General features: G+C 40.7%; 1 protein-coding gene across 2 annotated transcripts in view; it reads right to left on the minus strand.

Moving 5' to 3' along the window:
• CDH13 (cadherin 13) overlaps window positions 1-26723 on the minus strand; it is a 553953-nt gene that overhangs the window by 63899 nt on the left and 463331 nt on the right. The window lies entirely within an intron of this gene.

Consider the following 26723-nt stretch of genomic DNA (forward strand, 5'->3'; position numbering starts at 1 on the left):
AGTAGGTAGAATGCGGTATTGCAAGCTAATTCTACTGACTGCCAGTAGTTCGATTCTAACCATCTCAAGGTTGACTCAGCCTTCTATCTTGGTGGGTAAAATGAGGACCTAGATTGTTGAGGTCATTATGCTGTCTCTGTAAACTGCTTAGAGAGAGTTGTAAAGCACTATGATGTGGTATATAAATCGAAGTGTAGTTGCTATTGATTATTCAAACCATCCGAGGTGTTGTGGTTAGCTCTGGCCCAGCTCCTGCCCCAAGGACTGTGGATGTGGGGGAGACATCCACATGCCGCAGGCCTGTTTTGCTCCTGGTGGAATCTGCGGCTGAAGGCTCCTCTGACCAAGAAGACATGAGTGACAGGGAGGAGGAGAGTGTGGCAGACAGCTCAGAAGGAGATCAATTATCTAGCTCCTCCTTGGATTCAGAACAAGAGTTAATGATACAGCCACGCATGTGGAGAGCGATGCATAGGCAGCAACAACTGAGAGATTATTATCAAAGAAAATGAGGCCACCTGTGGTTGGGTGGGGCTGTGGTCATTAGTGAGGCTGCTATAAAGAGCAGCCTGTGGGTTTGGCCATTGTGGAAGATTATCTGATCCTTGTGTTTCGTGACTGCTTTACTGACTTTGACCTTTTGTGTGCTGATTTTTCCCCGCTTTGAAACTAAACCAGAGCCAAGTGTGTTTCACTTTGTGAAAGAAGAAGGACTGTGAATTGCCTTACAGCTGCAAGCTAAGTATCTCAGAACTGATAAGGGACTTGTACAAATTACCAATTTGTTTGGAGACGAGTGCTCTTTGCTATACAAAAAGAGGGCTTAGGTTAAGTGAATTTTCATTATAAATTTCATTGAATTTTCAAACGTGTGTGTGTCTGAAATTTGTATCTGTGAATTTTCGGGAGGATTCTACCAGAGAGCTCGACAGAACACGAAGAATGAGTCAGATGACATTCCCGAATAAAACTGAAATTCTACGGCTAATAAATAGCACATCCCTGGTTTTGAAAGATTACCGAGAAAGAAAACTGTGACTAAAACTTTCTTTGAAACTCCCATCAAGCGATCTACCGCATTTCTCTTTCTATCTTCTGTAAATATAGAAATTCAGCAACAAGAATATAAAGCTACGGTTCTTGAGAATGCAATGATCAGGAATAAAATATACATCCAATGCATTTGAAAATGGTAGTGTAAGTTTAAAAGGTAATCTACATTTAACTGCTCTTTTGTAGTGTATGTTATGTGTCTTTGTTCTTTTTGACCTGTGTGGATGAGAAGTTCTTCTGTACTGAAATAAGGGGAAATTATCTCACTTTCTGTGTCACCTTCTATAGAAAATACTCCACCAGGTTACACTAAAATGTTATGCGAAAGAAGATAATACTGGAATTATTTAAGGCAATGTTTAGGTAAATTTTTAAGAGATCTAGACTTCAGCTCCCAGAATTCCCTAAGTGACCAGCGACCAGTGAGGTCCCACAGAGTGCGTCTTCTCCGGGTCCCGTCAACAAAACAATGTCATTTGGCGGGACCCAGTGGAAGAGCCTTCTCTGTGGCAGCCCCAGCCCTCTGGAACCAACTCCCCCCCAGAGATTAGAATTGCCCCCACCCTCCTTGCCTTTCGTAAGCTTCTTAAAACCCACCTCTGCCGCCAGGCATGGGGGAACTGAGATACTCTTTCCCCCTAGACCTTTAAAATTTTATGCATGGTATGTCTGTATGTATGATTGTTTTTTATATAATGGGTTTTTAACTGTTTTTAGTTTTGGATTATTGTTATATACTGTTTTATTACTGTTGTTATCCGCCCCAAGTCTGCGGAGAGGGGCGGCATACAAATCCAATAAATAATAATAATAATAAGTGGCATGTTTGCTGGATAGTTATGGGAGTTGACATCCATATATTAAGTCACCAAGGTTGAGAAACTCTGATTTAAGAGATTAGATTGGGGTCTCCAAATATGGCCCTAACCCCCAACATTTTTCCAACACGATTGACCTCTCCAGGTTCCTTAGAGGTCAGTAAGGGGCGTGCATAAGTGCACCAATGTGCCTTCGGTCCCCTGTCCAATTGTCTCTCCTTATTTCATTTATCTTTTCTTCCTTTCAAATATGTTCACCTATATTTTTATATCTTTTTTTCTATTCTTTTCTTTATTTATATTATTACATATCTATTCTCTTCAATGTGTATTATGTATTGGACAAAATAAATAAATAAATAAATAAATAAGGTTTAAGACTTGTGGACTTCAACTCCCAGAATTTTAGATGTAGAAGTCCCCGTCTTAAAGCTGCCAAATTTGAAGACCTCTGGATTAGATAGTAAGAGTGAATGAATCAATCAAGATTCACTCTGAATTCAAAATCTGAAGTTGGCAACATCTAAAATTGAGATTTAAGAAAAGACCTGACTGTAGACCTTGTAATCCAGCTACTACTTCACTTTCTAGTTGAATGGGATGAAAATAACAGGCAAAGATGCCCTTTAGAAGATATTAAAGCCTGCACAGTTCCATCCAGGTGATAGAAGGGTTTCACAGGAATATAATTTTTCCAATATCTCCCCTCCGCCAGCTTTCAGGCGGAGGAACTAGAAATGAGAAAATGATAGCACAACAGATTCGAATTGTCTAGGAAACAAAAAACCTATAATGAAACAGTGCTAAACTAATGTAAAAAGTAGTACTCTATTCCTACCTGAATTGAAAAAAAAAGAGTTTTAAAATAACCTGGCTTGATCTTGTTCCCATTTTTAATTGCATTTTGTGATTTGAAATTTTGTTGCATCCTCCTTGGGGGAGTTTTTCCACTTGCTAATAATAATATAAATAAAGTATAAAGTAAGAGATGGCTTATAATGAACCATCCTCAACATCATAATGTGATCAGGAGTGAGTTTTCAGGATTTTTATTATCACTTTTGCTTGTAAACTATTTTAACAACTATGTTAGATAGATAGATAGATAGATAGATAGATAGATAGATAGATAGATAGATAGATAGATAGATTAGATAGGTAGATAGATAGATAGATAGATAGATAGATAGCTAGATGATAGCTAGATAGATGATAGATAGATAGACAGACAGACAGACAGACAGATAGAAAGATAGATAGATAGATAGAAAGATAGATAGATAGATAGATAGATAGATAGATAGAAAGAAAGATAGATAGATAGATAGATAGATAGATAGATAGATAGATAGATAGAAAGATAGATAGATGGTAGATAGATAGATAGATAGATAGAAAGATAGATAGACAGATAGATGATAGATAGATAGATAGATAGATAGATAGAAAGATAGATAGATGATAGGTAGGTAGGTAGGTAGGTAGGTAGAAAGGTAGAAAGATAGATAGAATGATAGAATGATAGAATGATAGAATGATAGATAGATAGATAGATAGAAAGAAAGAAAGATAGATAGATAGATAGATAGATAGATAGATAGAAAGATAGATAGATGATAGATAGATAGATAGATAGAAAGATAGATAGATAGATAGATAGATAGAAAGATAGATAGATAGATAGATAGATAGATGATAGATAGATAGATAGATATAGATAGATAGAAAGATAGATAGATAGATAGATAGAAAGAAAGAAAGATAGATAGATAGATAGATAGATAGATAGATAGATAGAAAGATAGATAGATAGAAGTAAATATAGATAGATAGATAGATAGATAGATAGATAGATAGATAGATAGATAGATAGATAGATAGGTCAGACTTTGAAAGTGATTTTTAAAAGGCATTTGCAATGTTTAAGACAGTGAGCAAAACATCTCTTTAAAGCAGCTGTGTCTTTTCCCAGGATTCCCACAGGGGAAAAATATCATTCAAATAATCATAAAACGTGTGTGTTGATGCAGCTGAATCTGTTTATATAGTGTGAACTCCATGCTTCAAAATACCACACAAACTTCAGCACAGAACATGTGCAACACCCTCTTTATAGTAGGCAAGTTGCAAAAAGTGGTTAGACAGAATTGAGTCAACTCTCCAGCGACATCAGAGATGATTAGATTACATGTTAATTGATTGTTTTAATCTTTAATATCTACACATCCCAAAGCACCACCAACTCCGGAGAATAAAACAGATGATAAAATAGATGTATTTAACCCCTTGCCATCAAGATCTGTAAAAAAAAAACCCTGTCATTCACCAACAAAACATCTGAGGTCCAACCTTCAGAAGATTTTTTTTAACTGGGTCACTGAATATATACTTGTTCATCTGTCAACCGAGAAGCTCTTTCTGTCAAGATGTGCCACTTAAATAATAGAACAATTCATTTCATACCAAGCAACTAGAGGCTCTGGGCAAAAATTTCACACCCGTGTCAAATGCACAAAGGCAACTTTGTGAAAATGAAACATTGCCCATTTGAATCCAGGTCTGGAGACCATGGGGCCTCAGTTAGGATACGGTGCATGTGAAAGTGGAAACAGAGATGACCTCTCCCTTCCTGTTCATCAACTCTTCCTCTATGCAAGCAAGAAGAAGCCTCAGTTTGTGAATTTAGCTTCTCACTCCAGGGGACGTGGGGTGAGAAATCACTTTGGCACCATTCCCTAGAGCAGTGCTTCCCAAACTTGGCAACTTGAAGATATTTGGACTTCAACTCCCAGAATTCCCCAGCCAGCGAATGCTGGCTGGGGGATTCTGGGAGTTGAAGTCCAGATACCTTTAAGTTGCCAAGGTTGGGAAACACTGCCTTAGGCAAAGGGAGCTCAGCTACCTCTTCCAGCACATCTTGTGGAAGGAAAATGGGCTTGCATCTATTTAAAACAACCTGCTGTGTTTCTTTCCAAACAGAAATAGACAGCTAGAAGTCAAGGCAACGTTGCTCAACCAAACATCTCATAGCAAATTTGAATCCAGAACAGGGATGTCAAACTCAAAGGTCTGCGGGCCGGATCTGGCCTATGGGGTGCTTAGCTCGGGCCCATGGGGATGCCCTGAAGCAGTGAAAGATCTGGCCATGCCTACAACTGACCAAAATTGGAGCTTGGATGGGCTCACAAACTCTGTTTTTGGCTGTGACGGCCTTCTGCAGGCCTCTGTTAGCAAAAATGGAGGCCAGGAGAGCTGTGCATGGGATGCAGGTTGGCAAACTGGCCACACCCACCCTGGCCACACCCACCCTGGCCAAAGCTATTCATCCCCACACCAAGGTCAAACACAACCCTTATGTGGCCCTAAATGAAATCGAGTTTGACACCTCTGATCTAGAATATATTTATTTATCTATTTATTTATTTATTGGATTTGTATGCCGCCCCTCTCCAGAGACTCAGGGCGGCTAACAGCAACAATAAAGCAGTGTACAATAGTAGTCTGATGTTAGAAACAATTAAAAACCCATTAATATAAAAAACCAGACATACATACATACATACCATGCATAGAATTGTAAAGGCCTAGGGGGAAGAGGGTCTCAATTCCCCCATGCCTGACAGCAGAGGTGGGTTTTAAGCAGCTTACGAAAGGCAAGAAAGGTGGGGGCAATTCTAATCTTTGGGGGGAGTTGGTTCCAGAGGGCTGGGGCCACCACAGAGAAGGCTCTTCCCCTGGGTCCATATATATATATAATATATATGTATATTATACCTAATACCTAATACCTAATATATATTTTAAGGACAACTGCAGTGAAGCCCAACAATGACTGGGCACCATTCCAAGCCTTCTTCTGTTGGGTCTCCTCTAATCCTGCACTTATTTTTATTCAGTCGCTGAGTTGTGTCTGACTCTTCATGATCCCATGGACCACAGCACACCAGGCCTTCCATCCATCGTTGTCTCCTGCCCAAATTCATAGTCATTGCTTCAGTGACACCACCTAACCGTCTCATCCTGCAAAGCCCCCATCTCCTTTTGCCTAAATTCACTAGCCAAAACCAAGATGCGCTTGTGTAATCTCTATCTTCTTTAGGGCTCCCCTGGCAAATTATTGCAGCTGAGCTGCGTTGGTTTGTTTTCGAAAATCATGGCTATTTGAAAACCCTCGATCCTCCCTCTGCCTCAGAGGTTTCAGAAAAGCTGAGTGATTTTTGTCACATGTGGAATAAGGGGCAAGGGGGGAGGAAGGAGAAGGGGTATAATGTATTTTTTTCTCCCCACCCGAGAGGTAACACTGCTAAATCTATTCTCTCGGCTATAAATACACCGGTGATTTACTGCTAATGGAACTGGGTAAAAGACAAGTGTTCCCCCTCACCTCTCTTCCCACATTTCCCTTTCAAATGCTCGCCTTTTATTTGCAGAAGCCAACATTTATCGTGTTTCTTTAAGCTTTTGAGCTCTTGCGCGGTTTGATATACAACGATGCATTTGGCTGAACGATTGAAGATTACAGGCTTATATAAATAAGGGCAAAAGAAAACATTCTATTTTCCTTTCAGGAAATATTGAAGGCGAGCCACGCTGTGCAGCAATTACATTCCCCGAAACCAAACGTCTTCAGGTAAGTGGAGTTAGTCATCAGTTTTCAAAATTAAGGCCATGCGATTAGCAGGGTCTTTACACTCGCTCTTCCCAGGTGAGAATGGAACCGAATGGTCTTCCATTGTCTCTACTGTGTTCAACTCTGGTACCTCTGGGAAATGTTCCCTGTTATGTAATATTTGAGGGGGTCCTACAAAGATTTGTCTGCCTGCCTGCCTGCCTGCCTGCCTGCCTGCCTGCCTGCCTGCCTGCCTGCCTGCCTGCCTGCCTGCCTGCCTGCCTGCCTGCCTGCCTGCCTGCCTGCCTATCTATCTATCTATCTATCTATCTATCTATCTATCTATCTATCTATCTATCTATTGGATTTGTATGCCGCCCCTCTCCGGAGACTCGGAGCGGCTAACAGCAACAATAAAACAGTGTACAATAGTAATCTAATACTAAAAATGAATTAAAAACCCATTAATATAAAAACCAAACATTCAGACAGACATACCATGCATAAAATTGTAAAGGACTAGGGGGAAAGAGTATCTCAATTCCCCCATGCCTGGCGGCAGAGGTGGGTTTGAAGTAGCTTACGAAAGGCAAGGAGGGTGGGGGCAATTCTAATCTCTGGGGGGAGTTGGTTCCAGAGGGCCGGGGCCGCCACAGAGAAGGCTCTTCCCCTGGGCCCCGCCAAACGACATTGTTTGGTTGAGGGACCTGGAGAAGGCCCACTCTGTGGGACCTAACTGGTCGCTTTCCCAAATATGCCCATGTTACTCCAACACTCCGCAGCCTGCATTGGTTGCCGATCAGTTTCCAGTCACAATTCAAAGTGTTGGTTATGACCTATAAAGCCCTTCATGGCACCGGGCCAGAATATCTCAGGGACCGCCTTCTGCCACAGGAATCCCAGCGACCAGTTAGGTCCCACAGAGTGGGTCTTCTCCGGGTCCCATCAACCAAACAATGTCGCTTGGCGGGACCCAGAGGAAGAGCCTTCTCTGTGGTGGCCCCGACCCTCTGGAAGCAACTCCCCCCAGAGATTAGAATTGCCCCCACCCTCCTTGCCTTTCGTAAGCTGCTTAAAACCCACCTCTGCCGCCAGGCATGGGGGAACTAAGATACTATTTCCCCCTAGGCCTTTACAATTTTATGTATGGTATGTTTGTATGTATGATTGGTTTTTATATAATGGGTTTTTAACTGTTTTTTTAGTATTGGATTTTGTTGTACTGTTTTACTGCTGTTGTTAGCCGCCCCAAGTCTGCGGAGAGGGGCAGTATACAAATCCAATAAATAATAATAATAATAATAATAATAATAATAATAATAATAATAATAATAATATGCTGGTTTTCTTGCAATTCTGATTATGTTTATACCAATACCTACTATCTTGTACATGTTTTGACAAAATAAATAAAAATAATAAAAATAAACTAATGCATGAAAACTAATCAAGGAGAGGACCAAAATAGGACTAAGGAGAAATTTCCTGACATGAGAATAGTTAACCAATGGAAGGGCTTTTGTGGATGTTCCATTATTGGAGGCTTTTAAGAAGAGATTGGACCACCATTTTTCTGAAATGTTATATGGTTTCCTGACTGAGCCAGAGGTTGGACACGAAATCCTCTACCATCCTTTCCAACTCTGCTGTTTTCTTAAATTCAGAAGCAACACGATTTTGGCAGCACCGCCTGTTTCCAGCACCTGTTGAATCCATCTTTGCAAGGATGAAAAAGGTCTACGACTCTCGTACTGTTGTATGCTAAAGCGAAACACAGGATGCAAAGCAAGTGGTTCTTGCAAAAAAACTCTTGCTGAGAGGGAACAAGGACAACTTCCCCAATGGTCCCACTCTTAGCTGACATCCACATTGCCGGCTGATGAAAGGATAATTTCCTGTCATTGCTTGTTATCACTTCGGCGTCTCATCTTGAAGGATCCATAGTCTTCCCTTGATGCTAACTCCACGATGCTGTCATTTCTGTTGCCCTGGATCACATCCGCTGCCGAAGTTTTTTCTTTCGGAGTTCCTGCTTGCTATCAAAGGCTGTTTCCCTCTTGTTTGATATCTGCGGTTAATGATCAGCCTACCATTATATTCAACACGGGGAAAGATAGTGGAAACAGCAACTGTGCGGCTGTCTGTTTGTGGCACAGGGAAAAGTCTAGCCATTTATTGTGGGATTCATCGGAAGGACACCTCAATGCATTTGAGCCGATGCATTGGGCTCAAATGCTCTTGAAAAGGATCCTTGTTAGAAGGCAACTAGCCTGAAGGAGAATGGCTTGGATTGTCAAGATAAAAAGGATTTGGGCTCTAAGACCAATGTATGATGGCTGAGTCTCTTAATGAGGGCCAATTACAAATTATGTCAACTAAACAATAAATATAATGAGACAAATTAACCCACAGTTAAATACAACCCAAGGAAAGAAGTACAAAGAGACAGAAACAAGGTAAGAAAATCTGTATATAACCAAATCAGGAAATGAAATGGAAGAAAATATGGATAGGGCTATAAATAATAAGGTCCAGCAAAACAGCTGGCATTTATGTTATTAATTAGAAGTTCTGATACCAATGTAAATTAAGAGCATGCAACAGATTCAAACTTAATATGAACCGCTCCAAACTTGACTGTAAAAAGTATGATTTCAACAATCGAGTTATCGAAGTGTGGATCTCATTACCGGACTCAATTGTGTCAACCCCTAACCCCCAACACTTCTCCCTTAGACTCTCCACGATTGACCTCTCCAGATTCCTAAGAGGCCAGTAAGGGGCGTACATAAGTGCACTGGGGTGCCTTTCGTCCCCTGTCCAATAGTCTTTCCGTTCTTTCATCTATCATATATATTCTCTTCCTTTCATATATCCTCTCCTCTTTTACCCTTATATATATTACCACATGTCTTTTTTTCTTCCTATGTATTTGTGTATTTTTTCTTCCTATGTATTTGTGTATTGGACAAATGAATGCATAAATAAATAAAATAAATAAAAATAAAAATAAAATAAATATTATAAAACAGTATGCTTTATTATGTTACATTGTTTGTATATTTTCATTTTTTTTCTTTGTGCGTGTTTATATTTTCCTTTTGTTGTTTTAAATGTAAATAACTAATAAGGATATTTTTAAAAAATAAAAATAAAATGAGACAAATTTAATTGTTTGGGGAGACAATCAATTACCATCCTGGGAACAAAAGGAAGCTGGTAAACCTGATGGCCTACAATTCATCGGTCTTGTCCAAATGCAAAGAAGAATAGAATGGAATGGAATAGAATAGAATGAATTGTAAGGGACCTTGGAGGTCTTCTAGTCCAAACCCCTGCTCAAACAAAAGACCCCATAAAATAATATAGGGCCTATATCATCTCAGACAAATTTTTGTCCAATTTCTTCTTAAAAGTCTCCAGTGATGGACCCTCCCCATCCTTTATGGAAACTGTCAGGAAATTACTCCTTAGTTATAAATTGCTTCCCTTCTTGATTAATTTCCACCCATTGCTTCTTGTTCTAGAGCATAGGTTGACCTCCTCTTCATTGTAGCAGCCCCTGAGATATTGGAAGACTGTTATCATGTCACCTCTAGTCCTTCTTTTGATTGATAAAATAATTGCTTACAGTTGTATCCATTTTTTAAGAGTTCTTTGATCAAATGTATTTTGCAGTGGGGAAATGCTCAAACTTCACATTATCGACAACAATTACTTCAATTTGCCATCTTCAACTTTTGAAGCAATTCAGGGCTCAACTCCTTTATGAACTGCCTCTAAATTCTCATCAGAAGGAGACTAAAGAATCCCAGTGAAATAAATGCAAAAAAGAAGGAAACAAACCACGAAAATGCTTAGGTTGGTGAAGCAATTTCTCTTTCAACCCACCCAGAAAGTAATTTCAATTTCCAAATTGATTTGTTCCAGTAAATTTGTCATCAGTGAGGCTGGGATCGAGGCACTTTCCATGAAGCACATAATGCAGTCACCAAACACATTGACACAAATTGGATTATAGTAGGGGCCCGTCTTGTTTTGTCCTAAGATATCCATGTCCACATCATCAACAGGAATCAAATTCAACTTAAAGGAGATTATTTGTTTTACGGATTTTTCATCAGCAATAAAACTTTGCTCTATAATCTCAACAAATTTCAACTAGCAAATATATGAGATCAGATCTCTCTCTCTCCACCCTCTCTCTCTTTCTCTCCCACTGTCTCTCTCCTACCTTTCCTCTCCCCTCTCCCCCTTTTTCTTTCTCCCACTCTCCCTTCTCTCTTTCTCTCTCTCCTCCTCTCTCTCCTACCTTTCCTTTCCTCTCTCTCCCTTCCACCTATTTCTCTCTCTTTCCTTTCTCTCCTCTCTCTCTCTTTTCTCTCTCTAGTGTTTCAGGTGAGAAAAAAAATCCTTCAGTTATTGAGTTCAATTTATTACAGGCTGCTCTCTGATGAATTAGAAATTCAATCAACCTCCTTCAGAATCCCCCTCCTCTCATATCAACAGCTTGGTACTCAGAAGGGAGTATTTTTAAGTAGGTCATCAAGGCTATTCTGTTCTTCCCCTTCCTCAACTGATGTTTTTATCATCAACATTCATCATCCTCACCTTCTTTTATCTTTTCCTGGTTGGGAAAGGGTGACTTTTAACTTTATCTATTTCAAAACAGAAACATTTTTGTTCAGTTTTTAAAAAAGCAGATCATTTGGAAGATTTCAAAAGAAGTTCAGATTAGAGGGATGATAATCAATGAAATGATCTTGGTGACTTTGATAGTAGTTGACCGAGAACAGAAATTTCCTAGGACATTTGCAATCTTCCCAATGCACGAGTTGTAATTTTTAAAGAACTTATTTCAAGTTAGGGATGCAACTATTGCAACAGCTTCATAAGGATTCTGGGGATGGATAGATAATTCACCCTTCACTCCTCCACTCAAAACAGAATACCCTATGAATGCAGACTATCAATCCTAGGTCTTGAAAGCTTAGAACTACGACGCCTAAAACACGATCTAAGTATTGCCCACAAGATCATATGCTGCAACATTCTACCTGTCAATGACTACTTCAGCTTCAACCACAACAACACAAGAGCACGCAACAGATTCAAACTTAATATTAACCGCTCCAACTTGACTGTAAAAAATATGACTTCAGCAACCGAGTTGTCGAAGCGTGGAACTCATTACCGGACTCAGTAGTGTCAACCTCTAACCCCCAACATTTTTCCCTTAGACTATCCACGATTGACCTCTCCAGGTTCCTTAGAGGCCAGTAAGGGGCGTACATAAGTGCACTAGGGTGCCTTCCGTCCCCTGTCCAATTGTCTTTCCTTATCTCATTTATCTTTTCTTCCTTTCAAATATGTTCACCTATACTTTTATATATTTTCTTCTATTCTTTTCTTTACTTATATTATTACATATCTTTCTCTTCAATGTGTATTATGTATTGGACTAAATAAATAAATAAATAAATAAAATAAATAAATATAAAAATAAATAAATATAAAAATAAAATAAAATAAAATAAAATAAAATAAAATAAAATAAATAAAATAAATAAAATAAAATAAAATAAATAAAATAAAATAAAATAATATAATAAAATAATATAATAAAATAATATAAATAAAATAAAATAAAATAAAATAAATAAATTACCCAAGCAGTGTATCTATTACCAAAGGGAAGGAAGGTGGTGTCTCTTACTTGCAAAGCTTCAAAAGACAGCAAGGAAAAGCGAATAAGGAAAAGACGATTAAAAGAGAAGAAGCTTAAATCTCTTAGGAAGAACTCATGAAATGTTTGTTCATGCTGTAACGAAACTGGACCTTGACTTCAGAGGACACAAATCCCACCCACTTCTCAGGTACCAAGTACCAAGTCCACCCCTGAGGGTCCCATTTGTTGTTCTTCATGCATAAGAACCTTCTCAACTAGCAGTCAGCACCTGCTTGCAGTTAGATAAGGTCCAATGGAATTCAAAGGCAGTTGCTTGTGACTACGTCGGGATTCCAGGCGGATCCCTCTTTTAACTCCACCCCAGGTTCTGCCATTCCTTCCCCTACATCACCAAATGCATCTGAATGTGGATTCATGCTTTCAGTTTGTTTGTTTGTTTGTTGGTTTGTTGGTTTGTTGGTTTGTTTGTTTGTTGGTTTGTTGGTTTGTTGGTTTGTTGGTTGGTTGGTTCATTCATTCATTCATTCATTTATTAGATTTGTATGCCGCCCCTCTCCGTAGACTCGGGGCGGCTCACAACACAATAAAACAGTTCATGACAAATCTAATAATTTACAATTTAAAACATTAAAAAAAACCCATTATTAAGCAGACATACCTACAAACATACCATACATGAATTGTATAGGCCCGGGGGAGATATCTCAATTCCCCCATGCCTGATGACAAAGGTAGGTTTTGAGGAGTTTACGAAAGGCAAGGAGGATAGGGGCAGTTCTAATCTCTGGAGGAAGCTGGTTCCAGAGAGTCGGGGCTGCCACAGAGAAGGCTCTTCCCCTGGAGCCCGCCAACCGACATTGTTTAGTTGACGGGACCCGGAGAAGGCCCACTCTGTGGGACTTAATCGGTCACTGGGATTTGTGCAGCAGAAGGCGGTCTCGGAGATATTCTGGTCCGATGCCATGAAGGGCTTTATAGGTCATAACCAACAATGCAGACTGTGGAGTGTTGGTGTAACAGTTTCTCTGGCTCTGCTTTAAATTGACTTATCTTTTCTACCTGTGCATTGGGTGAGTAGGCTACCTGCTTCCAGACAGTCTGGGGATTTATGGATCATCTAACTTGTATAACTGCATTGTAATGGTCCTCCGGTACTTCGGCCTTTTCCTGACATCTTAATTAATACCAGTGTAGGTTCTCTGAACCCAGTCATGTCCCCAAGTCTTCGAAGTACTGTTCATGCTAGGGATAATTAGCCTCTTGATTATTCCAAGTAACCGGAGGGGTCAAAGGTTAGCCAGCACCACGAAGCATGTTTAATTCAATCAATTTAGCTAGCGATGCAGTTAAAGAAATGGATTCTGATAACGTCACCAAATTGAGGCGATCTGCTCGGAATGCCGCAGCACCGGCGGTTGAACACTTTTGCTTAATTTCTCATTTGCTATTCAGAGGGAGTAATCTACTTAATTACTGCGATACTTTCACTCAAGAGCTCAAGGACTTGGTTGGGAGGTGTAGGGGAAGGAGGAAAGAAGGAGTCAGTGCTGGAAGGCAGAAATAAAAATACAATCAAGCAAACCCTTTTTATTATTATTATTATTATTATTATTATTATTATTATTATTATTATTATTTATTGGATTTGTATGCCGCCCCTCTTCGCAGACTCGGGGCAGCTAACAACAGCAACAAAAGCAGCATGTAAATCCAATCCTAAAAATATCTAAAAATCCCCCTTATTTGTAAAACCAAACATACATACAAACAAGCATATCATGCATAAATTGTAAAGGCTTAGGGGGAAAGAATATCTCAGATCCCCCATGCCTGACGGCAGAGATGGGTTTTTAGGAGCTTACGAAAGGCGAGGAGGGTGGGGGCAATTCTAATCTCCAGGGGGAGTTGGTTCCAGAGGGTCGGGGCCGCCACAGAGAAGGCTCTTCCCCTGGGCCCCGCCAAATGACATTTTCTCGACAAAGTGATCTTGGCTTGCGAGCAGCCAATGTTAGAAATAACTCATTTCAACAACCGAATACACAGGATGACGCCGACACCCACCGACACACAAACAACGATTGCTTCCACCCTCCCAATGGTTGAATGGGGTTTTATTTTGCAGAATCAAGGCCTCTATCCCACCTCTTATTTCTCCAGTGGCTTTTGGTCCTGCCCACCTGAGTTGAAGATGAAAGGAAAACTCAAGTAAGAGCATCCCAATTTCAAAAGGGCCTCCCAATTTCTTGTTCTCAACAGTTTCAGTTATGTTTGCAAAACTATTGGTGACTTTTTAAAACAATAAAAGCCCAGGACTCTGATGTCCTGTGGACAAATAAAGGGAAAAAAAAGGTCTTCCAGGATGACCCCAACGGAGAAGGTCCAATTCCGTTTACTCATACAAACTCAGAGGGCGACATAGAAATCACGGGTTGGATGTCCAAAATTATCTTTCATTAGGACAAGGGGTCACAATCTGAGGTGAGTTGGGGGACAGATTAGAAGTAACGTGAGAAAATATTATTTTATTGAAAGAGTTGTAGAGGCTTGGAACAAACTTCCAGCAGACGTGGTTGGTAAATCCACAGGAACTGAATTTAAACATGTCTGGGATGAACATAGATCCATCCTAAGATAAAATACAGGAAATAGTATAAGGGCAGAGTAGATGGACCAGGAGGTCTTCTTCTGCCCTCAATCTTCTATGTTTCTATGTTTCTATTTCGGCACTCGAAGAAAAAAAGGTTCACCATCACTGGTATAGGATGTCCTGCTTGAGCAAGGGATTGGAGTAGAAGACCTCCCAGGTCCCTTCCAACACTATTATTCTGTTAAAACTGAAGCATCAAGGTGTGACTTCATGATTATGCAGCTCCAGTAGCTTTTGAAATCTAAACTCAATTGAGCTTCTCACCGCTTGCCCTGCTTTCTCCACCAGGAAACTCTGAACTGCTGTTTTTCATAATAAACTCAAACCAAACTGTCTGTTATGATTACTTTTTAATGAAACCTATTCCCCATAGACGTCTGACTGATATCAATATTTCTATCTTCCCAGAGTCAAACCACACCGTTCGGGGTTTTTTTTTGTCAGCCTCGATATTTTAAGTTGCATCCTTCTGCCATTCAATATCTTTTTCGATTACATTTTATTGGTTTCATTCTGCCTTATATATCCAATGGGGGGGGGGAAAAGTTTTTGTTGACATCTTGGGCATCTTTTGTTGAATATTGTTCAAATTAATATTCGGTAGGGTTAGGGTTTTCCACAAATGTGTGGTATCCCACAAATTCTGCTAATGTGGCATCACAATAAAGTAAAAATGAGTTTAATCTGATCTACCTGCTAAACCCATCATCAATTTTACAATATCTCCGGGACCGCCTTCTGCCGCACGAATCCCAGCGACCAGTTAGGTCCCACAGAGTTTGGCCTGCTCCGGGTCCTGTCAACTAAACAATGCCGTCTGGCGGGACCCAGGGAAAGAGCCTTCTCTGTGGCGGCCCCGACCCTCTGGAACCAACTCCCCCCAGAGATCAGAGTTGCCCCCACCCTCCTTGCCTTTCGTAAGCTCCTTAAAACCCACCTCTGTCATCAGGCATTCCCTTCCCCCTAGGCTTAAAAAATTTATGCTTGGTATGTCTGTATGTATGATTGGTTTCTCAAATTAGGATTTTTTAATTTAACTTAAACTTAAATATTAGATTTGTTTATATTGTCTTATTATTGTTGTTGTTAGCCGCCCCGAGTCTACGGAGAGGGGCGGCATACAAATCTAATAAATAAGTAAGTAAGTAAGTAAGTAAGTAAGTAAGTAAGTAAGTAAGTAAGTAAGTAAGTAAGTCTGAAAATTAAATTCTTCCATCAGCACCTTGATAACCTGGTAGATCTTAGCAAGGGTTCCTGCCCTTAACAATAAAATATATCCAAATTTACGTCTCTTTAAAAGCCATAGAAGGAAAGAAAAATAAATAAATAAAAGAAGAAAATGGCCCTCTTTCTATACAATGTCGTCTGGCGGGACCCAGGGGAAGAGCCTTCTCTGTGGCGGCCCCGACCCTCTGGAATCAACTCCCCCCCCCAGGGATCAGGACTGCTCCCACCCTCCTTGCCTTTCGCAAACTCCTAAACCCCCCCTCTGCCGCCAGGCATGGGGAAATTGATTCCCCCTGGCCATCCTGTTTTATGTATGGTTTGTTTGGGATGTATGACTGTTTTTATATTAAGGATTTTAACCATTTTAATCATTGGATTTATACTGTGCTTTGCTGTTGTGAGCCGCCCCGAGTCTTCGGAGAAAGGCAGCATACAAATCTAATAAATAATAATAATAATAATAATAATAATAATAATAATAATAATAACAATAATAATTTCCCTGAGTTACAAACAGTTGCTATGAAATGGTTTAATCTTTATTTTCCTAACAGGTTGTTGCACGATTGAGTTTTTTCTTCCCACGAAACACCTGAGAAAGACAGGAATTGTGGGAGGGGGAAAGGGGTGGGTTTCAGCTTCCAACAACAGTGGGTAACTTGCAGTTATCTCCACACTCACATTCAAAGGCTACAGAGTAGTCAGCAGAAATTAATTCAGCCAGCTGTATTCCACACACCTGTCTTTTTTCCCGGGGATGGAAATATGGTTGGAAATGTTTGTCAAGAAGCATTAAATGGGAGGGAGGTTTTTATGGGCATTGAAGGCTGGGTTTATTTGACAGTTATGACAAAACCCCGAAAGGGCCAAGCAAAAATCTAAATTCTGGTTTCGAGCATCGTCTACTTGTTTGGCAAAATGTAAAATATTGTGTGGCAACCTGGTTTGACAGGAGATGCGTAACTAGAAAAAAAAAACTCATTCCAATGGCCAGTGTGGAAGTTTTTCTCCACTGACACATCTCCTATCAAACAGAAAATGACTTTTCTGCACATATCTCTATTGACAATAGCAGCGCCATCCCTGATCTCAATGGAACAAATCTGCGACATTGCTGAGAAATATGGGGACATATTTAAAACCCGTCCAAGACTAATTTGGCAGAACCTGTCAATCTATCTTCTAATCTCATTGTTGTTGACACCTGTCTCTCTTTCATAGTTGATGTCAGGGAGCAAAATGGATGGATTGTACACTTCTTTTGGTAGTGTTTTAGGCGATAATCATTCTATAATAGAATTGCATTAAACAAAAGCACAATTTGCTGCGTGCTTTAAAAATGAAGTACACGCATCCTGTGTGTTGGCTTTATTAAAATAAATGAATAGATGTAAGGCCTTCCCTCAACCCTTGTACCACCCAAACTGATAAGATGACATTTGTGTACATATCCCAGTTTAATTTTCCTCCTTTTAGTGGGGAAGCAAAGCCATACGAATATAGTCTTTCCCATCAATCTCGCAGAGGGCATAAAAAAGAAGATGCAGTATTTCATTATCTTTAAATTAATCACCCTGGCCTGATTTAAATATTTCTTTTAAAACCCATTCAGCAAAATGCAAGGTTCTAAAAGATCCACAGGTATTTCACAAGAAGAGGACTCCATTTCTTGACCCACAATAGAATCCTTTATGCCACCAGACTTGAAATTTTGGGTTTGGACAATCTGGAACTATGCTAACTGTGGTCTGATCTAAGCATAGTACACAAAATTGACTGCTACAACATCTTACCTGTCAATCACCTATTCAGCTTCAACCACAACAATACACAGGAATATAATTGATACAAACTGCATTGGTTGCCAATTGGTTTCTGGGCACAATTCAAAGCGTTGGTGATGACCTATAAAGCCCTACATGGCATCGGACCAGATTACCTACGGGACTGCCTTCTGCCGCACGAATCCCAGCGACCGGTTAGGTTCCACAGAGTTCGGCCTTCTCTGGGTCCCATCAGCTAGACAATGTTGTCTGGTGGGGCCCAGAGGAAGAGCCTTCCCTGTGGCGGCCCCGGCCTTTCCTTCATTCACATTTATACCTGCTATCTTGTACATATTTGACAAACGAATAAATAAATAAAATAAATGAATAAAACCTCCTGTTATTATTTCTTAAAGGGTAGAAGAGGTAACCATATAAAGCTTGGCACCCATCTTTGTCAGGTGATGCCCAATGAGTTTAATACCAACGTCCCCCAAAGATCAGAAGCAACATGAGAAAATATGATTTGACTGAAAGAGTAGTAGATGCTTGGAACAAACTTCCAGCAGACGTGGTGGGTAAATCCACAGGAACTGAATTTACACATGCCTGGGATAAACATAGATCCATCCTAAGATAAAATACAGGAAGTAGTATAAGGGCAGACTAGATGGACCAGGAGGTCTTTTTCTGCCGTCAATCTTTTATGTTTCTATGTTTCTAAGCATTTAATAGCAAACATGTGTATGTGCTTATATCTGGGAAACCAGGGAGAAAAAACAAGGATTTTTTGAGATGAAAGAGATCAGTGTGTTTTGGCCTTGACTGCTTTAAGAAGTGTGGACTTAAACTCCCAGAATTCCCCAGCCAGCCTTCTGGGAGGTGAAGTCCACATCTCTTACTTAAGCAATCGAGCTTTAAAAAACACTATCATAGATCAGTGTTTCCCAACCTTGGCAACCTGAAGATATTTGGACTTCAACTCCCAGAATTCCCCAGCCAGCGGATGCTGGCTGGGGAATTCTGGGAGTTGAGGTCCAGATATCTTCAAGTTGCCAAGGTTGGGAAACACTGTCGTAGATGATAACATCAGATCAATCATGAGATTTGTTATCTTTTCACAGGGGTTTGAGAAGACGAAGGAGAAGGAGGAGACCGCCTCTTCTGAAGCAACAAAATAATAATTTATTTATGGAAAATCAACCTGCCATAAGGGTTTTGTGTGCTTTGCCAAAGCCATGCAACACAGTAATGGGAAAATGTCAGATTCAAAATAGGCTTAAAATGATTTTTTTCCCCTTTAAAAACCCCCAATCACCTCACCTTTGAGAAAAGCCAGCATTAAGATTCTGACTCATTCATCTTCATTCAGAACTATTTGGGGCGAGGTCTGTTGCCTTGACAAAGGTTGCTGTATTTTGTCTTCCATTATGTTGAAGGCTGTCCTGCTGGGCTCTGGAGATATTTCTCCACCAACAAATATTGTGTAAGAGCCCTCCCAGGATATGATGCAGACTTAAAATTACTTTTCAAGGTTTTTAGCCCTGAGAGATTTGCTTATTTGTTCAACTTCTCTTTCTAAAAGGGAAAGAAAAATCGAAATTTCCAGTCGATGATTCCTGTGATCTTTCCCCTCCAAATGTCAAAGTTCCAGGTAACATCCAAACTAAATTGGAGTCTGTTGTGGTTAGCTCTGGCCCAGCTCCTGCCCCAAGGACTGTGGATGTGGGGGAGACATCCACATGCTGCAGGCCTGTTTTGCCCCCGGTGGAATCTGCTGATGAAGGCTCCTCTGACCAAGAAGACATGAGTGACAGGGAGTGGGGCAGACAGCTCAGAAGGAGATCAATTCTCTAGCTCCTCCTTGGATTCGGAACAAGAGTTAAGGATACAGCCACGCATGAGGAGAGCGATGCATAGGCAGCAACAACTGAGAGATTATTATCAAAGAAAACGAGGCCACCTGTGGTTGGGTGGGGCTGTGGTCATTAGTGAGGCTGCTATAAAGAGCAGCCTGTGGGTTTGGCCATTGTAGAGGATTATCTGATCGTTGTGTTTCGTGACTGCTTTAAGTTTAAGTTTAAGTTTAATCAGATTTGTATGCCGCCCCTCTCCGCAGACTCGGGGCGGCTCACAGCAACAGCAACACAATGTACAACAAATCCAATATTTAAATTAATTTTAAAAACCCCACAAGTTAAAACCAATCATACACACTAGCGTACCATACATAAATTTTATAAGCCTAGGGAGAAGGGGCACCAGAGGGCCGGACGAGGAACAATGGCTGGAAGCTGACCAAGGAGAGATTCAACATGGAGATAAGGAGGAACTTCCTGATGGTCAGAGAGATCAACCAATGGAACAACCTACCAGCGGACGTTGTGAACTCCAACACTCTGGACATTTTTAAGAGAAGATTGAACTGCCACTTGACTGGTGTATTATAGGGTTCCTGCTTGGGCAGGGGGTTGAACTCGATGGCCTTTGTGGTCCCTTTCAAATCTAACAATAAATAGATAGATAGATAGATAGATAGATAGATAGATAGATAGATAGATAAAGAAAGAAAGAAAGAAAGAAAGAAAGAAAGAAAGAAAGAAACCACTTGAAGGAATGATATTGATATTGATATTGCTTGTTAACTGTGCAGGAACCTTTAGGTTTTGCAGCACTGGGTGAGTTTCCTTCAATCCTTAGAGAAATAAGTTTTACCTTCTTGATATGAGTAGAAACAACCAGAGAGAGGGAGAGAGCATCCCACAATCATCCTTATCTTTTTAATGCCCCATCGAGCGATTTCATAAAATCAATTTGCCATTGATAAATTGCCTTCTTTGCCGAATGGCTTTTTGCTTGGTCGTGCCTGGTCTAATCATCCTGCTAAGTTAGAATCATTTTTATTTATTTATTTCAAAGTTTTCATTCTAAGGCACCAGTGGGATCTGAGCACCACTCGTTTTGCATTCGTTTGCTCACAGACAGAAGTGCATTCAGCTGTTTTGATGCGCATGCCGACTGATGAGTGACAGAAGGCCAGAGAGATGCATGTGAATTGGATCAACTCCTTGGCATTCCTCCTATCTATTTTGTGCTTTAATTTTTGGCTGATCAATTTGTGAGCAAGGACAGATCAACCGAGACCCTGTGAATAACACGGAAGGATTAGTGCTGTGGGATCCGGAGCTTCAAAGGCGAAGAATTTGATCGCAGGAGAAGGGGGTTTACAAAACAAGCCATTGGCAGCTGCTTTGCAGATGAAGGCTTGCTGCAAGAGGCATCTCCAAAGAGGAGGAAGCATTGATGTGAAAAAGTTCAGCGCAGAAAAGCAATCTAGCTATTCCAGGGAGCAAATTTGGGGTGATAACCCCAGACTTCAATAAGGAAAGGAAAGGAAAGATCAAAGGTACTTCTGAGTCAAGCAAGGCAGATAGTTCCCATTTATCTTTGGCAAGTCCGGTTGCAGGTAATGGAAAGAGAGAACAATAGGCATGAAAGGGACTCAAAAGTCAGTTGCGGGCAACATCAATCGCACGGCCGACGCATGCATTTCAGTAGAGCTCTGAAAAAGTTTATCACTGGGGAAAATCTGGAGAAACTCCTAGATATTAGGATTTGTGAGCAAACTTACATCAAGTTCTTTTTAGAATAGTGGATATGGATATAGAAACAGAAGATTGACGGCAGAAAAAGACCTCCTGGTCCATCTAGTCTGCCCTTGTACTATTTCCTGTATTTTATCTTAGGATGGATCTATGTTTATCTATGTTTAAATTCAGTTCCTGTGGATTTACAAACAACGTTGGTACCAACAATGAGCCGGGGTGGCGCAGCAGGTACTGCAGGCCACTGAAGCTGACTGTAGATCTGAAGGTCAGTGGTTCAAATCTCATCACCGGCTCAAGGTTGACTCAGCCTTCCATCCTTCTGAGGTGGGTAAAATGAGGACCCGGATTGTGGGGGCAATAGGCTGGCTCTGTTAAAAAGTGCTATTGCTAACATGTTGTAAGCCGCCCTGAGTCTAAGGAGAAGGGCGGCATAAAAATTGAATGAACGAACGAACAAACAAACAAACAAACAAACAAACAAACGTCTGCTGGAAGTTTGTTCCAAGCATCTACTATTTTTTCAGTAAAATAATATTTTCTCACTTCTAATCTTTTCCCCAACTAACTTCAGATTGTGACCCCTTGTTCAGTGTTCCCTCTAATTTTTTTTGGGGTGGGCGGAAAAGTATAGTGTCTGAGCGGCAGTCCCTTTGGGACTGGGCGGCACAGAAATAATAAATAAATAAACAAACAAACAAACAAACAAACAAACAAACAAACAAACAAAAACCCACCCTGTTTTGCCTCAGAGAATTTCAAAATAAAATACTGTACTGTGTGTCTATAACAGTGAGCACTATCAATATCAAAATGCCACTTAAATAGTAGAGCTAGTTTCAAACTAGATTTTGATTTTCTTTCTCTCTTCCTTACTCCCATTCTTTTTCTTTCTCTTTTCCTTCCTCTCTTTTTTCTATCTGTTTCTCTCTCTTCCTCTCTCTCTCCTTCCCTCTCACTCTTTCCCTCTCGGCTTCTGGGCAGATTTGGAAAACTCTGAGTTGATGATGATTTTTAAGTGAGCGATTGCTCACTGCTCAGCTTAGAGGGAACTATGCCCTTGTTCTTGTGTTTACTTTCCTATTAAAAACACTTCTCTCCTGAACCTTATTTAACCATTTAACATATTTAAATGTTTCGATCACGTTCCCCACTTCCATTCTGTCCTCCAGACTATACAGATTGAGTCCATTAAGTCTTTCCTAATACGTTTGATGCTTAAGACCTTCCACCATTTTTGTAGCCTGTCTTTGGACCCATTCAGTTTTAACAATATCTTTTTGTAGGTAAGGTCTCCAGAACTGAACACAGTATTATTCCAAATGAGGTCTCATCAGGGCTCTCTACAGTGGGATCATAATCTTCCTGCTTGTTATACCTCTAGCCATGGAGCCAAGCATCCTACTTGCTTTCCCTACCACCTGACTGCACCGTTCACCCATTTGGAGACTGTCAGAAATCACTACCCCTGAATCCTTCTCTTCTGAGATATGAGATAGAACAAGTTTAAAACATCAGCAGAGTTGGAAGGGACCTTGGAGATCTTCTAGTCCAACCCTCTGCTCTGGCAGGAGAACCTATATTATTGCAGACATATGGCTGTCCACTCTCTTCTTTAAAACCCATTGATTAATTGCTCTCACCATTAGAACATGTCTTTTTAGTTCTAGGTTGCTTATCTCCTTGATTAGTTTTCACCCATTGCTTTGGGTGCTTTGGAGAATAGCTTGACTCCCTCTTCTTTGTGGCAACCCCGGAGACATTGGAAGACTGCTACTTTTGTCTTCCCTGGTCCTTCTTTTCATTAAACTAGACAAACCCAGTTTCTGCAATGGTTCTTCATATGTTTTAGCCTCTAGTCCCCTAATCACCTTCGTTGCTCTTCTCTGCACTCTTTCTAGAGTCTCAACATCCTTTTTGCATTGTAGTGACCAAAACTGGATGCAGTATTTCAGGTGTGGCCTTACTATGGCATTATAAAGTGGTATTGACTTCATGTGTTCTTGATTCTATCCCTCTGCTCTGTAGCCTAGGACTGCATTGGGTTGTTTGGGCCAGTGTTTGAGGGCGCATTAAGCAAACATGTTTTGATGCATCTCTGTGTGGAATTAATCCTATTATACCTCTTCTGATTCATGGAAACATAGAAACAGAAGTCTGATGGCAGAAAAAGACCTCATGGTCCATCTAGTCTGCCCTTATACTATTTTTTATCTTAGGATGGATCTATGTTTATCCCAGGCATGTTTAAATTCAGTTACTGTGGATTTATCAACCATGTCTGCTGGACGTTTGTTCCAAGGATCTACTACTCTTTCAGTAAAATAATATTTTCTCATGTTGCTTTTGATCTTTCCCCCAACTAACTTCAGATTGTGTCCCCTTGTTCTTGTGTTCACTTTCCTATTAAAAACACTTCCCTCCTGGACCTTATTTCACACTTTAACATATTTAAATGTTTCAATCATGTCCCCCCCTTTTCCTTCTGTCCTCCAGACTATACAGATTGAGTTCATGAAGTCTTTCCTGATACATTTTATGCTTAAGACCTTCCACCATTCTTGTAGCCCGTCTTTGGACCCGTTCAATTTTGTCAATTTCTTTTTGTAGGTGAGGTCTCCAGAACTGAACACAGTATTCCAAATGTGGTCTCCCCAGCACTCTATATAGCGGGATCATAATCTCCCTCTTCCTGCTTGTTATACCTCTAGCCATGGAGCCAAGCATCCTACTTGCTTTCCCTACCACCTGACTGCACTGTTCACCCATTTTGAGACTGTCAGAAATCACTACCCCTAAATCCTTCTCTTCTGAAGTTTTTGCTAACACAGAACTGCCAATGCAATACTCAGATTGAGGACTCCTTTTCCCCAAGTGCATTATTTTACATTTGGAAACATTAAACTGCAGTTTCCATTGCTTTGACCATTTATCTAGTAAAGCTAAATCATTTACCATATTACAGACGCCTCCAGGAATATCAACCCTATTGCACATTTTAGAGTCATCGGCAAATAGGCAAACCTTCCCTACCAAACCTTCCCCTATGTCACTCACAAACATATTAAAATGTTCATTCATGGTGACCTTGTTTATTTGGTTTGCTTCCTAAACATCAGTAGCCCGTTTGTATCATGATGGTAGAGAATAACATGTGAAGGTGGTTCAGGCATATAAGTCCTTGAGCAAAACTGAGATAGTATCGGTCTCCTGATGACCAAGGTAGGGTTTAGTTGCTCCACACACAAAAAATCTCAGATCTCAGCCAGGTCAGACAACATGGTGCAGAACTTGACATTTTGGTCTTTGCCCCAAGCATTAACGAACATCACCCTTTATTCAGCCAAGTTAAGGTCAGAGGCATCAATTTTAAAGGCAGCCCAATTAAATTTCGCAGTCCCTCTTCTCATCCTTCTTGCAAACAGAGAGTATCAAACAGGTCGGAAGCATCTAATAAACCACTAGCCTTTACAAAATAGCTTCTCATTATGCTCCACCTCACCTTACAGCTGGCTGGGTGGCACAGGTTGACCTCAAAAAGCCTTGATTTGATCTCCTCTCTGTTGTGGTTCAGCCTGAGGCAGATCAAAGACCAGCTGCGTCTCTGCTGGCTCCATGTCCGGAGGAGGATGACAGCGAAGAGGAGGGGGCTAAGCAGTCAGACGGGGGAGAGTACAGTCAGGAATGTCATGAGGAAGAACAGCATGGGAGCCCCGGGGAGGGGCTCTCCCCAGCCAGTAGCTTGGAGTCTTTGGAGTCATTAGGTGACGAAGCACAAGCTGTCATTAACATGCGACAGAGACGTCTAGATCAAAGGAAGGATCAATTGAAGAAATATTATCAGCATTGAATAAAGAACACCAGGGCTTGGGTGTGGTCCTCATTAGCAGGAAAGGGTTTATAAGGCAGGCAAACTCTTGAAGCCATGTGGAGTGTTATCAGTTTGGAGTTGCTGTAACCTGCATTGTTTTCTCGGCGTTTCTGTTCCTGGCTCGTGGCCCAGCAGTCTTGAAGAACCGTGGGAGGTGTATGTCTGTTATCTACAGCTTCGTCTTGGCAGCAAGAATCCTATATTGATGCATGGACAATTGCCTTCGTGTATATATTTGGAGTTCCAGTGTTTTCCTGCTTTGTAAGGACATTTTCTGTTAGCTTCGTTTCTCTTTAACATTATAAAACTGTATTTGAATTCTACCGGTGTGTCTGGCTTATCTTTTTGGGTTGGTCATAGCTTCCGGAGCGACCCAGACAGAACACTCTCCAGAAGTCCTACCCAGCTTATTTTCAATAAGTAGAATAATTACGCCCACCATCAGAATCTTTAGGAACAATAATTGAATTCAGGCTTTGTGAGCTGTGAAATAGGGGAAGAGCATTGAGTTGAAGCTCCTGAGTGGGTCACAGTTGCATGTTGCACTAAGGGCATAATAGATTTGGCCTACTCTACAGGACGGCTGTAACCATAAATGAAACTATGCAGTGAAATTACAAAAGGCTTTACTACACACAGAGCAAATTAGGTCCCTGTTACCTTATGATTCTCCGTGGGTATTTTTATTTTTTTTTTCTTGCCATGACTATGCCTGTGTCTCCCACTTCCTGTTCAAGCAGCAGATGGGCTGAGAATTGCAGAAAAAGCATTCATAGCAACAAATAAATATTAAGTGACTACCGACATGGAGAGCTCAGGATTCAGCTACCCTTGAAGCAAACAAGCCTCTAGTTTACAAAGTCAACAATGAGGCAGGAAGATGGGCAGCAGTTTTTGAGAAAATGGCATTAAAAAATTCCTCCATGAGAAGAGAAATTTCCCAAGAATTTCTTAATTTCATTTCATTTCATTTCATTTTATTGGATTTGTATGCCGCCCCTCTCCGTTGACTCGGGGCGGCTAACAACAGTAATAAAAACAATGTGCGACAATCCAATACTAAAAACTAAAAACCCTTATTTTAAAACCAATCATACATACAAACGTACCATACATAAATTGTGGAAGCCGAGGGGGAAAGAATATCTTAATTCCCCCATGCCTGACGACACAGGTGGGTTTTAAGAAGCTTGTGAAAGGCAAGAAGGGTGGGAGCTATTTTAATCTCTGGGGGGAGCTGGTTCCAGAGGGCTGGGGCCGCCACAGAGAAGGCTCTTCCCCTGGGTCCCGCCAAACGACATTGTTTAGTTGACGGGACCCGGAGAAGGCCAACTCTGTGGGACCTAATTGGTCGCTGGGATTCGTGCGGCAGAAGGCGGTCACCAATCGATTTCCTTAATGGTAAAGACAGAAGCCCCACTTCTGAAAATTCCTCCCAGGA

Source organism: Erythrolamprus reginae, chromosome 9 (genome assembly GCF_031021105.1).
Source record: "Erythrolamprus reginae isolate rEryReg1 chromosome 9, rEryReg1.hap1, whole genome shotgun sequence".
NCBI classification, from domain to species: Eukaryota; Metazoa; Chordata; class Lepidosauria; order Squamata; family Dipsadidae; genus Erythrolamprus; species Erythrolamprus reginae.